Below are 17914 nucleotides of genomic sequence, written 5' to 3'. Positions count from 1 at the left end.
CATGGGAAAAATAAAGCAATTGTCATTACAGACTTCTAAAATGTGTTGCCTGGCTCTCCTGCCGACCCACCAATTGAGTTTCTAATGTTGAAAAAATACACAGGTTCCGTAAACTTAGAGAAATGCCAAATATCCTTAATTGCATACTTTTTCCAGGACAGTGTCTCAAAGAAATGAAGGAAATAGTCAGCATGACAGCAAGGCCACTAGCATAGTCAGAAGAAGAGGTCATCAGTGATCACCTCCAGTCTTCTCGCATGATAGATTTTCTTTTATGTCTCATGTGAATTAAAGGACAACTTTGCTTGAATATTTCACTTCTCTAATCCACTCCACCACTTTTCCTGGACCTACCTGCACTAAAGGCCCTCTTTATAAGAGGCATATCATTGCAATTTTTAGTACACCTTACCAACCGATAAGTGTCTGCTATCCCTCTCTGCCAAACCTTCCACTGGCTTCTGCTCACCCAGCAAATGAAAAAAAATACTAACAACATAAAGCCATCCACCGATCTGCCCCACCTACATCACCAACCTCTTTTCAAAATGTCAACCAAGCCGTTCTCTTCTCTCAAGACTTCCTGTTCTCTAGCTCTCTTGTTAGCTCTTTCCATGCTTGCCCCTAGAACTTCTCCATAGCCTCTCCCATCCTCTGGAAATCCTTACCCCAATCTGTCTGACTATCTCCTACTCTGTCCACCTTTAGGCAATTCCTGAGAGCCCATCTCTTTGGGAGACCTATCCTGCCTTTAACTAATAAACAGAACCTTTTCTTCATTTGTTCATCCCTAACAGTTATTACGAATAATGAATGGGGCCATCTGATCCTTCTTGTATTGAATTGTATTGTAACTGTGCTGTCTACCTCCATTTTGTAAAGCGATGCACAAACTGTTGATGCTATATAAATCTTGTATAATAATAATAATACACCTATGACAAAAAATTCTCCTTGGCACCTGTGCATTGAATCATCTTAAACTTATAGGAGGCCATCCCATGGAGCTCCTGTCTTAGAACAGCTATATACCAGGCTCTGGGGGCTCAGTGCACAGGCACCATGGCAGTTCAGGTACACTGGTAAGTAAATAAATCTGCCCATAAACTAGAAGAAGTTTGTTTGCAGTGAATGTAGTTTTCATTCAGTACATGACATTCATTACAAAAATAAAGCAAGTCAAATTTGTAAGAATGTTTGAACAAAATTTGTCAAGTCATTGAATGCACTGATGAATTTTTTTTTGCTAATGTTCTTTTAAAAATGTATTAGTGTATGGCCAGCTTAAGATGCTGGGTGGGGTTAAAGGAGTTTAGTATTAAATTGCAATTGACCTGTACGTAGGGGCCTTCACACCCTCCCCTCCCCTACATCAACAGGGAGAAAGGCTACCTGTGCCACTCTTCTTTTAGAAACTGAAGAAACGAAATCAGTGGTGAAAGGACAACTTTTTTAGTACTGTACAATATATACTGTCAATATATAATAACGTAATTATAATTAAATCATAACTTTATATAGCTATTGTAAGCTGTTTGACAGCTGTTACCCACTGATTTAAGCAATTTTTTCATGAATTTCATTACGAACATTCGATATGATGAATTTAACCACTTGCTTTCCAGCCCATTGTCAAAATACGTCCTGTTTTTAAAGATGGATATCTCAGTAACGGCAGCAGCTGCTGTCACAACTGAGGTATCCATCTTTAGTGCCGACGGTCCTGTACACGATAACGGCGGTCTCCGCGGCGGATTCGCCGCAAGATCGCCGTTATCGGTGGCGGGAGAGGGCCCCCCCCATCCCGCCGCTGTCCCGTGCCCTCCGCCGCTTACCGGAGCCGTCGGTAGCGGCGGAGGGGATCGCGACCATCTGGCAGCTGAGCGGGGACGAGACTGAAGGAAAAATCTCCTTCGCCCGTCCCCCATAGCTCTGCTGGGCGGAAGTGACGTCAAAACGTCAGTCCCGCCCAGCCTCTTAAAGAGACATTTTTTTTTTTTGTCATTTGAAAAAATGACATTTCCAATTTATTTTTTATTTTTTTGCATTTAAGCCCAAATATGAGATCTGAGGTCTTTTTGACCCCAGATCTCATATTTAAGAGGACCTGTCATGCTTTTTTCTATTACAAGGGATGTTTACATTCCTTGTAATAGGAATAAAAGTGATAATTTTTTTATTTTTTTTATTTCAGTGTTAAAAATTGTAAAATAAGTAAAAATAAATGCGAAAAGCAAAAAAATTTTTTTTTAAAGCGCCCCGTCCCGACGAGCTCGCGCGTAGAAGCGAACGTATACGCGAGTAGCGCCGACATATGAAAACGGTATTCAAACCACACAAGTGAGGTATCGCCGCGATCGTTAGAGCGAGAGCAATAATTTTAGCCTTAGGCCTACTCCGTAACTCAAAAAATGCAACCTGTAGAATTTTTTAAACGTCGCCTATCAAGATTTTTAAGGGTAAAAGTTTGACGCCATGCCACGAGCGGGCGCAATTTTTAAGCGTGACATGTTGGGTATCATTTTACTCGGCGTAACATTATCTTTCACAATATATAAAAAAATTGGGCCAAATTTATTGTTGTGTTATTTTTTAATTTAAAAAAGTGAATTTTTTCCAAAAAAAGTGCGCTTGTAAGACCGCTGCGCAAATACGGTGTGACAAAAAGTATTGCAATGACTGCCATTTTATTCTCTAGGGTGTTAGAAAAAAATATATATATAATGTTTGGGGGTTTTAAGTAATATTCTAGCAAAAAAAACAGTTTTAGTCTCGTAAACACTGAATCTGAAAAACAGGCTTAGTAACGAAGTCAGCAGTGCTGCTGACTTCCTGGGTTTGCTTTTTAAATTCATCATAACGAATGTTTGTAATTGTTACGAAAAGTTAACGAACCTAACGAAAATTTGTATTTCGTACAAATCCAAATTTAATTTCGGATAGGAATTACGAAATACGAACTAACGGGCTGCAAACAAACCCGGCAGGAACTCAGCACAGAACAGGGATGGTGGGAGCCCCTCATAATGAGCACAGCAGTGGTAAAACCCACTGGAGGAAGTCAGCACAGCACAGGGATGGTGGGAGCTCCTCATAATGAGCATAGCACAGGGATGGTAGGAGCCCCTTATAATGAGCACAGCAGGGGCACAGCCCCAGGAGGAAGTCGGCACAGCACAGGGATGGTGGGAGCCCCTCATAATGAGCATAGCACAGGGATGGTGGGAGCCCCTCATAATGAGCACAGCAGGGGCACAGTCGAAGGAGAAAGTCGGCACAGCACAGGGATGGTGTGAGCCCCTCATAATGAGCATAATGAGTCGACAACAGCCATTGTATTGGATACGAATTTTCATTGAATGTTCGTTAACTTTATTATAAGGGGCTCCCACCATCCCTGTGCTGTGCTGACTTCCTGGGTTTTCTTATTCATCATAGCGAAGGAAGTCAGCACAGCACAGGGATGGTGGGAGCCATTAAGTTAACAAACATTCAACGAAAATTCGTATTCAATTCAATGGCAGTCGTCGACTCATTATGCTCATTATGAGGGACTCCTACCATCCCTGTGCTGTGCTGACTTCCTCCTGGGACTGTACCCCTTCTGTACTCATTATTAGGGGCTCCCACAATCCCTGCGCTGTGCTCATTATGAGGGGCTCCCACCATCCCTGTGCTATGCTCATTACGAGGGGCTCCCACCATCCCTGTGCTGTGCTGACTTCCTCCTGGGGCTGTACCCCTGCTGTGCTCATTATGAGGGGCTCACACCATCCCTGTGCTGTGCTGACTTCCTGGGTTTGCTTATTCATCATAACGAATGTTCGTAATTGTTACAAAAAGTTAACGAACATTTGACCCGTTCTGTAAGAAATTCGGATCCGAAATTCGTCAACAAAATTTCGTATTTCATAAATTCGGAAGCATAGCAATTCGGATTTCGGATGCTTCCGAATGTACGAGTTTTCGGAAATTCGTACAAATTTTCAATTCGTACGAAATGAACCACACATGTATAATTCATATATAGATTAATAAGACAATGACAATAGACTCCAACTATAGGAAGCACTTGTTGCTCGAAATTTTTCAACTTTGATTGTTCCCTTTCCTATGTACAAATGACATTGCGCAGCTCAACATATGTAAATCTCATTTACATGTTGGTTGAGCAAGATAGAAGATAACAGCTGGCCCGTGCTGGTTCTAGAGGTGAGGATCGGCCCATTTCCTAATTGTTGCGCTCTCTGTGATATATGTCTTTGGGGTTGCTTCACTAAAGACAAATGGGCTGTTTGCTTTACAAGGGAATTTTCACCTATCATAGTAAATGTGGTAAAAATGTACTTTGCAGAGAATACCCAGCCCCATGCAAGAAAAATTCAAATAAATATTTTTGCTTGCACTCGATTGGATGATGGCCGTCAGCAATGCTACCCTCATTTACTAAGCAAAGGGAAAACTCTCTGGCAAAGTCAACAGCATTTTTGCCCTTAGTTAATCAACCAACTTAGGTCTTTACAATCTAGGCAAAATTGTCTCAAAAATTGTCAACTTTCCTTTCCCCCAGACTACACCGTCTCTACTTTTAATACTGAACACCTGTAACTTCTGTTTGTTGAGGAGTCAGCCTATTGCATGTGACCACTGGAGCATAGGAATTGTTTCAGGGTTAAAGGTCAAACTAACCCTTTTATTGTCTCATGGGAACGATAACCTTTTAGTGGTAACACTAAGCTTCTAGGTGTTAACCGACATATTGTTGGATAATTAGCGATGTCCCACATGTTAAAAAAGCTAATGATAAAGGGCTTTATTATACACATTTGTAGCTGTATATGATAAGAACCATTGATCTAAGGATTTATCAGATTGGTAACACACATACAAAAAAAAAGGAGTTATCTGAAAGTATCACACTATCTCTTTCAGCGTGAGTGAAACTATGTAGATCTTTTTGAAGAAAAGCTCAGTATTACTGGCCGCAAACACTGTAATCTTTCAAGTGATATATGACATTTGGTTTAGCACTGCACTTGACAAGGGTAATGATGAATTAAAGCGAATTAATAAAAACCTATGAACAAAATATTATTAAAGGATTCACGCACTTTTGGAAAATAAAACTCAGTTTGTACCATTTAGCCTCCTATGCAATCTAGTAAATAAAATGGTGTATTAAGCTAAAATAGGCTATATATGAGTACCTCATCCGTAATTAACATAGTCAAAGAATAGAATAAAAAATGTACATACATACAGTCGAAGCTGAAACAATATTTCTTTGCTATATATTGCTAGAGATCTATTAACCGCTTAAACCCTGGACCAATTTGGTGGTTAAAGACCGGGCCACTTTTTGCGATTCTGCACTGCGTTGATTTAACTGACAATTGCGCGGCCGTGCGACGTGGCTCCCCACAAATAGAGCTTTCTTTTGGTGGTATTTGATCATCTCTGCATTTTTTTTTGCGCTATAAACAAAAAGAGAGCGACAATTTTGAAAACAATGCAATATTTTTTACTTTTTGCTATAATAAATATCCCCCAAAAATATATAAGAAAACTTTTTTTTCCAGAGTTTAGGCCGATACATATTCTTCTACATATTTTTGGTAAAAAAATTGCAATAAGCGTTTATTGATCGGTTTGCGCATAAGTTATAGCTTCTACAAAATAGGGGACTGTTTTATGGCATTTTTATTAATATATATATATTTTTACTAGTTATGGCAGCGATCAGCGATTTTTATCATGACTGCGACATTATGGCGGACACATCGGACACTTTTGACACCATTTTGGGACCGTTGTCATTTATACAGTGATCAGTGCTATAAAAATTCACTGATTACTGTAAAAATTACACTGGCAGTGAAGGGGTTCACCACTAGGTGGCGCTTCAGGGGTTAAGTGTTCCCTAGGAAGTGATTCTTACTGTTAGGGGGGCGTGGCTACACGTGACACATCACTGATGACCTTTCCCGATCACGATCTCAACCATATTTTAAGAAATTTAGAGTGGGTATCCCTTACCTGTTTCTGCCTGCCCCAGCATCCCTTAAAAAAAATTTGAAGCCCTTTTTCTGCTGCACATACTGTATGTGTTACACGAGCGGCAAAAGTATTGCACTACCTTTATTGTGGAAAAAAAAAAGTATTGCACTCAGGGCCGTCTTTAATATGGTTTGGGCCCTGGGCAAACATTTTTTTTGGGCCCCCCTCCAGCTTATTTTGGGCCTGGCTGGTTCACATGTATGTTTTGGGCGGTCCTCATTTGTGCAGGTACAGCAGCCCATTGATTTGAATGGGCTGCCATGCCTTTGTTTCCTGCAGAAAAAAGGTGCATTCAGCATTTTAAAAATACAGTTGCCTTGAAATCCATTCTGCTTTTGCACCATGCTACTTACCTGCAGTTCTTGCACACACAAACGCACTGTGTTTTTAAAAGCGTGACCTAAACGTCTAAAAATGCAGCAAGTTTGACAGTGCGGGAACTGCAGATAAGTCACAGCAGACAGCAGAATGGACTGAAGTGCTTGATGGGCATAGGCGTGTCGTGTGTGCAGCCTATTACATGAGGCATGCGCTTTTCTTTGCAGGAAACGCAGGCATGGCGGCCCATTCAAATGAATGGGCTGCTGTGCCTGCGCAAATGTGGGCCTCCAAAACACATAAATGTGAACCAGCCAGGCCCAAAATAAGCCCATCAAGCAGTTAAATACAGACAGTAATGCCATGTGCTCTGAGGCCTTACTCAGCCTGGACTGCAGGTCTGGTCTGTGATTTAAAGAGTTCCTCTATTTTACACATGGCATGGGGTCCCATGGTGCTAAAGCAGAATGGACAGACGGTGCTGTGACCCCATGCCATGCCATGCCATGTGTAAAATAGAGGAACTTTTTAAAACACTGACCAGACCTGCAGTGAATCATCAAATATTAGACTTTGGGCACACTCTACAGAAAACTTCTATTTACAATATAGATTAGCAAACAGTGACATACCTTGAGGAGCAGGACATGAAGAAGTCAGCCTCGGGAAGAGCAAACTGGGGATGTTATAAAATCACATTCTAATTCACTTTTATATACAAGCAGCACCCAGTGGCAGGAAGGGAGAAGTGTACGTCTAAAGGGAAACAGGGGTGCTGTACATTTTAAAACACTGGGAAGGGAAGCAGTACTGTCACTGGCTGCGTGCCGCTGATGATTTTCAGCCTGATTTGTGGCCAGCACAGGGGTTTAACGGGCGGCAGGGCCGCCATCAGGAATTATGGGGCCACTTACACAGCTTCAGGCATGGGCCCCCTGGAGCAGAGAACCGGGATGGGGGGGTGCTGCCGCCTGAAATTGAGAAGCAGGGGGGGGCTGCCACGAATTTAGAAGCGGGGGGCCCTTTACAAAAAAAGAAATAAAGAAAGAAATAAAGAAAAATATATATAAAAAAAAGGGGTGTAGCCATCCGGGGCCCTGGGGACCTCTGGGCCCTTTAATAAAAAGAAAAAAAGAAATAAAAAATATATATAAAAAATATATTTTAAAAAGGTGGTTGCCATCTGGGGCCCTGGGGACCTCTGGGCCCTTTAATAATTTTTTTTAATAAAAATAAATTACAAAAACAAGGGGGTTGCCATCCGGGACCTCTGGGCCCTTAATAAAAAATAAAAAAAATATATAAAAAATAAACATTTATAAAAAAGGGGGGTTGCCATCCAGGGCCCTGGGGACCTCTGGGCCCTTTAATAAAAAATAAATAAAAATATATATATAAACAAAAATAAAAAAATAAACATTTATAAAAAAAATAAAGGGTGTTTGCCACATGGGGCCCTGGGAACCTCTGAGCCCTTTAATAAAAATATATATATATATATATAAAAAAAAAGAAATAAAAAGAAAAAAAAGAAATAAAATAATATAAAAAAAATGTTTTTTATAAAAAAAAGGGGGGTTGCCATCCGGGGCCCTGGGGACCTCTGGGTCCTTTAATAATAATACTAATAATAACATTTATATTATATAATATATATATATATATATATATATATATATATATATATATATATATATATATAAATATTTTGTGTATATATATATATATATATATATATATATATATATATATATAAATATTTTTTTTTATAAAAAAAGGGGGGTTGTCATCCGGGGCCCTGGGGAACTATGGGCCCCTGGGGACCCCCAGACCTCTAAAAAAAAAAATTGGCCCTTTAATAAAAAATAAAATAAAAATATATTAAAAAAAATATATTTTTTTTAATTTAAAAATACATTTAAAAAAGGGGGGGTTGCCATCTGGGGCCCTGGGGGCCTCCGAACCCCTAAAAAAAAAAAAAGGGGGTTGCTTTGGGCCCCCAACAGTGACAGGGCCCAGGGCACCTGCCCCATTTCCCCTACGGTAAAGACGGCCCTGATTGCACTAAATTTCTTATGCATTTCTTACGCATTACTGTGTGTAACTACACACAGTAATGCGAGGCTTTCTCCATGGTGTGGAGAAAGCCTCTTGAGGGGGGAGGGGGCGAGCAGGAGGGTCAGGACGTGTGTAGTTACAGACAGAAGAACAGGAAGTGAGGAGTTCTCAGAAGAAATAGGGACATTAAAAAGCAAAATGGAAGGATGAGGTAAGTGAAGAATGACTGCACTCAGGTAAAGGAAGCTATTTAGGGTAAAATTTTTTACCTTTACAACCCCTTTAATTTCTTCACAATGGTTATAGATACAGAGATGAATGAGGGCTTGATATAAATATCAGGCGCCAGGTCACAATGGCATCTGGAAATTGCATCCTGGTGCCTGGGCTACACCGCAGAAGGGGTCTGGATTTCTCCCACGAACTGGCGCCCTCCTCTGGTGGGTGGGGCTGTAATAAGCGTGGCTTGCTCTCACTGCCCGCCCACCTCCGACATTATCTTCCTAGTTTGACAGCTTGGGTGGAGGTTGTGGGCTTCATCGGTCGCCCTTTCCTTACCACCGCTGAGTGGATGGGGAGTGCTTCTCTATCAGTGCCACCTGTCAGTGTCGCCTGTCAATACTGCCTATCAGTGCCACCTGTCAGTACTGACTATCTGGGCCACCTCATCAGTGCCACCTATCAGTGCTTTTTCAGCGCAGCCTCATCAGTACCCATCAGTGATCATCAGCACTGCCTCATCAGTGCCCATCAGTGCAGCCTCACCAGTGCCGCCTCATCAGTGCCCATCAGCACTGCCTCATCAGTGCCCATCAGTGCCGCCTCATTAGTACCCATCAGTGCAGCCTCATCAGTGCCGTCTATTAGTATCACTTCAGCAATGCTCAACAGTGGCCATTAGTGCAGCCTATCAGTGCAGCCTCATCAGTGCACACCAGTGAATTAGAAAAATTACTTATTTGCAAAATCTTATAACAAACAAAACATTTTCTTTAAAAAAAAAAAAAAAATCGGCCTTTCTTTGCTTGTCATCAGGTGTGGGCAGTTCTTATTGCCTGACACCTGGACATGCAGTTCTGGGTGCTGGGCAGCTGATTTAAAAAAATTTCTCCTAACATTTTTAGCTGGCTCCAAGATTCTAAGCAAATTTGTCAAGCCCTGTGTTAGATAATGTGGAATATGGTAGAGTGTAGGCTGTGTGTACAGGTTAGCCAGACAGGTGAATATACGATAGCATTCTCTTTGTACACAAACATTTTAGCAAGGTCACACTTTGACACGTTAATACTAGACAATACAACACCAATGTTTACTTTAGACACAACAGGAAGTGAAAGGAAAGGGCCTGTGTTGGGAACTTTAAAATTAATTTCTTCACAATTGTTATAGAGATGAATAAAGGGTTGTTATACAGTGCTTTGAAAAAATATATATTCATACCGCTTGAAAATTTTCCAAATTTTGCTGTGTTACAACCAAAAACGTGAATGTATTTTATTTGGATTTTATGTGACAGACCAACACAAAGTGGCACATAATTGTGGAGTAGAAGAAAATGATAAAAGGTTTTCAAATTTTTAAAAACTAAATATCTGAAAAGTGTGGCGTGCATATGTATTCAGCCCTCTGATACCTCTAACTAAAATAATGATTTGTAAAAAATCTTGAAAACCATTTATAATTTTCCTTCCACTTCACAATTATGTGCCACTTTGTATTGTTGTATCACATAAAATACCAAAAATATACATTTACATTTTTGGTTGTCACATGACAAAAATGTGAAAAATAATTGGAAAATTTCAAGGGGTATGAATACTTTTTCAAGGTACTGTAAATACTTTTGCAACTTCTTCAAGAAAAGAAAATAGAATAGTGTGGATGATCTGGCCACAGGTTTGCTTTAAATATATGTTATATCAGGGCTCAACAAAATCTAGGCGCCGGGTCGCAATTGCGACTAGAAATTGCGTCTTGGTGCCTGGGCTACACCGCAGAAAGGGTCTGGATTCCTCCCATGTGGCCCCTTTGAGGGTGCGTGGACTAAGGTTGGGCTGACCAATAATTGAGGCTGTGGCTTTGTGTCCTGCTGGAGCGAGATTCATGCTCCTTTGTGCAAACTGGCGTTCTCCTCTGGTGAGCGGTGCTGTGATGAGCGTGGCTTGTACTTACTGCCCATCCACCTCCGACATCATCTTCCCAGTTTTACAGCTGGGGTGGGGGTTGGGGGCTTCATCAGTCACCGTTTTCTTTCTGCCGATAAGTGGATGGGGAGTGCTTCTCTATAAGTGCCACCTGTCAGTGCCAACTATCAGTGCCACTTCATCAGTGCCCATCAGCACAGCCTCATCAGTGCTGCCTATCAGTGCTTTTGAGTGCAGCCTCATCAGGGCCCATCAGTGCAGCCTCATGCCGCCTCAGAAGTGCTGCCTATTAGTACCACCTCAGCAATGCCCATCAGTGCCCAATAGTGCAGCATATCTGTGCTCATCAGTGCAGCCTCATCAGCGCACATCAGTGAAGGATAAAAATGACTTATTTGCAAAACCATTTTCGGTCTTTTTTCGCTTGGCACCAGGCGTGGGCGATTCTTATTGCCCGACGCCCCGGACATGCAGTTCTGGGTGCTTGGCAACTGATTAAAAAAATTCTAAGCAAATTTGTCAAGCCCTGTGTTAAATAATCATGTGGTATACGGTAAAGAGAGTGTAGGTTGTATGTACAGGCTAGCCAGACAGGTGAATATACAATAGCATTCTCTTTGTGCACAAACATTTTAGCAAGGTCAAACTTTGGCAAGTTAATACTAGACAATACAACACCAATGTTTACTTTAGACACAATAGGAAGTGAAAAGAAATCCCTCCAAAGTGAACAAAATATCCTTTTAGACAGTTGTCATCAAAATAAGTGTTCTAATTGGAAGATTTCCTCTTTAAACCAGTTCTAGCGGCAACTCAACATTTTGGATTTCCCTTCACTTATAGTCCTGGCGACTCTGGTTACTAAGACAAATAGAGATGGTCAGTTTTCCCAATGGAGACAAAAGAGCTATTAAAACTTGGCAGGTGTTTTAGGCCTCCCCCACTACATCCAAACCAAAAAAATAAAGGAATCCCTTTAAGTAAGAAGGGTAGAAAAAAAACAAAGGTTTTCCTTACTTCTGTACCTGGTTTATTTAGGCATTTTGGTAATAGGCCAATCACATTGGGTGTACTATCTAGCAAATTAGGTAATTTCAGACCTTATCTGCAAATATTCAAAACCCTATACACTGGGCAAAAAAAACAAGCTCCCCAATAAAAGTTCCTGCACCAGCATAACGAAAGGGTGGTATGGTATTTGTGATGGTATATCTAGGGTATGGCAGCCATGGCAAGTGCCATGGGCGCCATATGAAGGGGGCGCTGTTGAGTGGCTGGGCAGCAAGGCACTTACCAGGGTCTGAGGGTCTCTTCTTCCCTCCTCCCGAGCATAGGCAGGATCGCCTTTTCAGCACCTTTGCTAATGGACAATGGCAGCGCTATCCCTGCTGCGTTCAGCCACAGTCCTCCCCTGTTCTCCCAGGCTCTCCCATTCCATCTGGTCGGGTTGGCAGCGCACAAAGAAGAAGGAGGAACATCAGTTTCTCCCTCTCCTCTGTGAAAACTGAGGCCTTAAGTGATGAAGATTTCATCACTTCCAGTATTGGTTCTGCATTTTCCTGGCCTTGGAGGGCAGAGGAGGGATCAGGGGTCTAATAAACCCCAGATTTCTCCATAAAAAGGATATGTCACTACCCAAGGTATCACAAGGGATGATAAATATCACTAGTTTTGTTAGCTGTTTTTTTTTTGTTAAGGTTATCTGAAAGATGGGTTTCAAATGTTTCCACAGGGGCGCAGTTTTAGCGCTTGCCATAGGCGCTATTTTCACTAGATACGCCTCTGATGATGACAAAACTGTATGTCACCGTGTGGTTGTATGCAGGGCCAGTGCTAGTGCAAGGCAACGTGGGCACTTGCCTTACGGCGCCAGCGCCGGCCCTGGGAACGGGGCGGAAAATTGACCAAGTTTTTTTTTTCACCGCAGCCGCCGTAGAAAAAGTGTCTGTATGATAATCCATGTTATTCAGCCATTGGAAAGTGCCATCGGTGCTATGGGGGGGGCGCAAGCCCCGGCGGTGGCACGGCACGGCACTGCTTCACCTGCAAAAAAAAATTAGCTCAGCTGTCAGCATGGAGGAGCCGAGTGTGACAGGCGCCCCCATGCTTGGTGCAAAGTGTGACCGGCCAGAGCAGTGTCATTTGGCAAACTAGGTAGCATAGGCAGAGCCTAAATCTCCGCCTACCCTCCTCTGCGCTCCTTCATCTCGTTCGAGCGGGTCGGTGAGTGACGTGACATCACCTATCACGTGAGGAGTGGAGGACTGAGCCTGGACAGATTTGCAAGTAGGGAACTGGGAACCCCAAAGCCAGGCCCAGGCAGCACTGCAGCAGCAGGTGAGGCCAGCCCAGGTACCGTGTATCATGTGTGTGTCAGGGACAGCTGCCACCTATTCCAGCAGAAAAACACAGAGGAGAAAGATTAAGTAATTCACTAGGAAAGTAGATATATTCAATTTTTTTCTTCCTGTAAATGTTGCTAAGTGAGTTATTGAGCAAATATTTAGTTCATGATGTGTGCCAGGTTCCAACTTCAAGACGGTGCCAAGCAGCCAACATGGATTAAATAAATTAGAATTATGCATAGTCATAGATGTCATAAATAAAGTGATTTGTGCAAGTAGTACCTGCTGTTGCACAAATCACTGTATTTATATCTATGGCGGCTATGCATAATTCTAATTTATTTAATCCATATTGAGCAAGTACTATATTTGATTGGCTGCTTGCATCTGTTTGGTCATGTGCCTGGCACTGTCGTTTTTGCGGCGCTATTCGGCGACTAGCGAGGCGCCTCAAATACTTTTTTGAGCGTCCTGCCAGCACACTGCTAGAGGCCCAAAAGGGTTAAAACCGGCCGCAAAGCGCCGCAAAGCGATGCTTTACTGGCGGTTCAGTGGCGCTGCCCATTGATTTCAATGGGCAGGGGCGCTTTAGAAGCAGTGTGTACACCGTTTCTACAGCGCCTCAAAGATGCGGCTACTAGGACTTTTTTAAGCATCCTGCCAGCGCACCGCTCCAGTGTGAAAGCACTCAGGCTTTTTTATTGGGGTGAGAAAAGAGGCTCTTTCAGGGCACTTTGCAGGCGCTATTTTGTAGCGCTGTAGCACCTGCAAAGCTCCTCAGTGTTAAAGTAGCCTAAGACCCCTTTCACACTGAGGCACTTTGCAGGCGTTATAACGCGTGCGCGTGCCTGGGGTAGGGGGGGCGTCAAAATGCACCTTTGCCTGAGTTGGCAAAAATCCTTGCACCGGCCCTGGTTGCCCTGGTTGTATGCACCACAATTCTGCTCAGCACAGTTGATTGGGTGATTTCCAAGTCAAGTCGATTGGCCTGAAAACCAAGCAGATTCATTGTTACTGTTCAAAGCAACAGTGAGCCATTGACCATAATGTAATTGCTACCTTCTGCAGTAAGTACAGATACTTCATATAAAACAATACATTTATTTAGAAAAGTTATTTGTTTTTGGAAAATTGTGTTTAGAGCTCTTCAACAAGACATTTATTAAAACGTATATTTTTATGCAAGGGCGTTGTGCCCGGCATTGATGGGGCTTGATACTCTTGGCTGTTTTAATGAAGGAGTAGTACAGTATTGTTTTGGATCTCAATGTACAGCAGGTGCAGTTAGTTGCTCCATAGAGATGAGCTGAGTCGCCACCTGGCATATGGTTGTGGAGTGTGGAACCTGATCTTTCCTGGAGCAGTATGTGAAATTTTGGACAGAGGAAAAATAACGTATCTGTATAGACACTGGTCCATAAACATCCACGTGAAGACCAGGCCTGTTCTGTATTTTTTTGTTTAAAAGTTTTAATTAGTATTTTTTGCTGGAAAATTACTTAGAACCCCCTATTGATAAGCCGCGTAAGTTCTAAGATGCCCCGTTGTATCTTTGTTTTGTAACCACAAAACAAGATACGACTGAATGTGGGCTCGATCCGACTGACGTACGTCTTAGTACGCCGTCGGATCTTAGGTGCATATTTACACTGGCCGCTAGGTGGCACTTCCGTAGATTTCCGCGAGGAATATGCAAATTAGGTACATACGGCGATCCTCAAACGTACGTCCGCCCGGCGCATTTTTTTACGTCGTTTACGTAAGGCTTTTTTCGGCGTAACGTTACCCCTGGGTCTATGAGGCATACGCAATGTTAAGTATGGACGTCGGGACAGCGTCAAATTTTCCGTTGTTTGCGTAAAACGTTCGCGAATAGGGCTTTGCGTAAATTACATTCACGTTGAAAGCATTGACTATTTGTGACGTGATTTCGAGCATGCGCACTGGGATACCCCCACGGACGGCGCATGGGCCGTTCCAAAAAAACTTAATTTACGTGGGGTCAAGATGTATTGACATAAAACACGCCCACATCTTAGCCATTTGAATTCCGCGCCCTTACGCCGACACATTTACACGACGCCACCGTAACTTACGGCGCAAATTCGTTATGGATACGAAAAATACGCTCTAAGTTACGGTGGCGTAGTGTATCTGAGATACGCTACGCCTGCCTAAAGATAGGCAGATCTTTGTGGATCTGGGCCTAAGATTTTAAGCTGTATACTAAATTATCGAAGTGCCCCAGTGTTGATTGAGGATAAATTAGAAAAAAATTCTGAACTTCTATCAGTTTTTTTTATCGCTGTTTCTATTGCTGCTGGGGAGGCTTCCATGACTTCCTGTCTTGGTGACAGAAAGTAATGGAATCTCTTTATATAGAATGCGATGAAAGCTTTAAAAAGTAATTGCACATTTTCCATGCCTCCAGCCCTCCCTGCCAGTCTTTTACCCACCTGTTCCTGATCTAGTGAGATATCAGCTACTTGTCAAAATTTCCTTAGACAGGCCCACTCGTATGCAGTGTACTTTCTATTCAGACCTATAGAGTTCAGAAGTCAGTATGACCTAGTATGAACTAGTATGACCCCTATACCCATTAAAAACTTTTTTTATTGAAGTGCCTAATCATAAACCACACAAACATATACAGTGTATGAAAATTTTTATGTGATCCACCTCAGTGTAAGCATACACTGGTGGGGGCACAGAAAGTGAAGTGTGTGGTAATTATTGAATACACAAGGCACCTTACTTGGAATTTATTTTTTTAAAGGGACAGTTACTGGTTTACATTTATGCACAGAAGCACTTTAAAGATCTGGATGGACTTTTGTATATGCACTTTCTTTCATATGCACTTTTTATGACTCAATTTATAATATCACATATATATGATTGTGTGGTTTATAATTAAGCACTTTAATAATTCAAGATTTATATTTGTTTTTTTTTTATTGGTACAGGGGTAAGTGCAGCCTCTTTTTTACTGACTTATTGTATGTTGTATACATATTTCTGTATTGCATTGAAAGGCAGCAGTTAACTTAACATATATACATATTTACGGTACAATTTTTTCCTAAGTGCAAGTGTTTTTCACATATGGAGAGTTCATACTCCATGCTCCAGTAAAAACTCTTTATGAATGGCAACTTCTAGGTCTCCAAACTGTGGCCCTTGGGGCACTATTCCACCAACTGACAGAAATGATGGGGCACCATTTCCCCAACTGACACCATCAATAGGGCACTATTCCTCTCATTAAAACCAATGATGAGACACTGGCAACAACTGTGGCCCTTGGGGCACTATTCCACCAACTGACAGAAATGATGGGGCACCATTTCCCCAACTGACACCATCAATAGGCACTATTCCTCTCATTAAAACCAATGATGGGACACTGGCAATAATCCACCCCCCCCCCCAAAGCCTGAAGGACAGTAAACTGTCCCTTGACTTAGAAAGTTAATTTAGAAAGTTTGTAGACCCCTATTCTAGAGTTTAGTGGTCCTCAAGAACCCGCAAAAGGTAACATTTTTAGGATTTCCCTCAAATGAAACGGCTGTGGTAATTAAGGCAGTGAAACTGATCAAATCACCTGTGCAAAATAATAGAGAGCCTGAAAACATGACCTATTGGAGGTACTTGAGGACTCGAGTTGAGAAGACTACATTTCTTTAGCATTTAGCATTTTTAGTGATTCTGCTTTTAGGTAAACTTGCCATTGTTCATTTAACCGTCTCAGCCCCAGAAGATTTGGCTGCTCAATGACCGGGCCATTTTTTGCGATACGGCGCTGCGTCGATTTAACTGACAATTGCACGGTCGTACGATGTTGTACCCAAACAAAATTGACATCCTTTTTATATGACTTTTTTTACTAGTAATGGTGGCGATCCGCGATATTTTTGTGGGATTGCGATGTTGCGGCGTACAGGTCACACACTTTTGACACATTTTTGGGACCATTGACATTTACAGAGCGATAAGTGCTATAAATATGCACTGACTACTATGTAAATGTCACTGGCAGGGAAGGTGTTAATACTAGGGGGGCGAGCAAGGTGTTAACTGTGTTCCCTATTGTGTGTTCTAACTGTGGGGGGATGGGACTAACTAGGAGAGATGACAATTTGTGGTTTCTACTTTGTAGAAACACGCTCTGTCATCTCTCCTCAGACAGCATGGGGATTTGTGTGTTTACACACACACACCCCCTTGCTGCTGCTCGTGCACGAGATCGCGTGTGGCCAGCGGCGATCACGCCCGCCGGCCACGCGCATCGGGTTCCCCACTGTATAGCAGGCGCATGCGTGCTCCTCCGGCGCCGCTCGCGCGCCCTCTGGTTGCTATTCTGGTCAAAGCCGTATATGTACAGGATTTTGCCCAGTAGAGCCATTCTGCCGCAGTATATATGCGTGAGTTGGTCGGGAACCGGTTAAGGTATAATAACTATTGTGAGCTTAGGTGCAGTTAATATTAGTGCATATCAGTTGAACTAAATGCACCTGTGTAGAATCTTCAGACTCTGGATCTGTTAACTGCAAACACTGCTTTTTTTTTTCTCTGGTCACTTGAGGCCCTGAGATAGTATACTGATTTCAATTGTATTAAGCGTCACCTGTTCTCCTCATCGATAAAGGCTATATTTCCTTTAGTCATTTTAATTTTAATTTTTTTATATTATTTTTTCCAGGAATGAGCAGGCCCGGCCCTTAGTAGGCATAACATGGTCCTTTGCAGATTTATTCCTGCCTCTTTATTTTATTGAGGTTGACATGCCTGCTGTAATGCAAGCTGAATTCAGCAATGTGTACTGCACAAGAGAGATTATACCTAGAGTAGCTCTCTACAGACATGTTCAAATACAAAAAACACACAAACACAACACAAGCAGCATGTAAACACAATCCATTCAGAGATATGCAGGTACCCTGTCATGCATTAGTGGAAGCATTAAAAATGTAAGATCAGTAAGTAGTCACT

The sequence above is a fragment of the Rana temporaria genome, chromosome 1 (assembly GCF_905171775.1).
Source record: "Rana temporaria chromosome 1, aRanTem1.1, whole genome shotgun sequence".
Classification (NCBI taxonomy): domain Eukaryota; kingdom Metazoa; phylum Chordata; class Amphibia; order Anura; family Ranidae; genus Rana; species Rana temporaria.
This window is presented reverse-complemented; position numbering follows the sequence as displayed.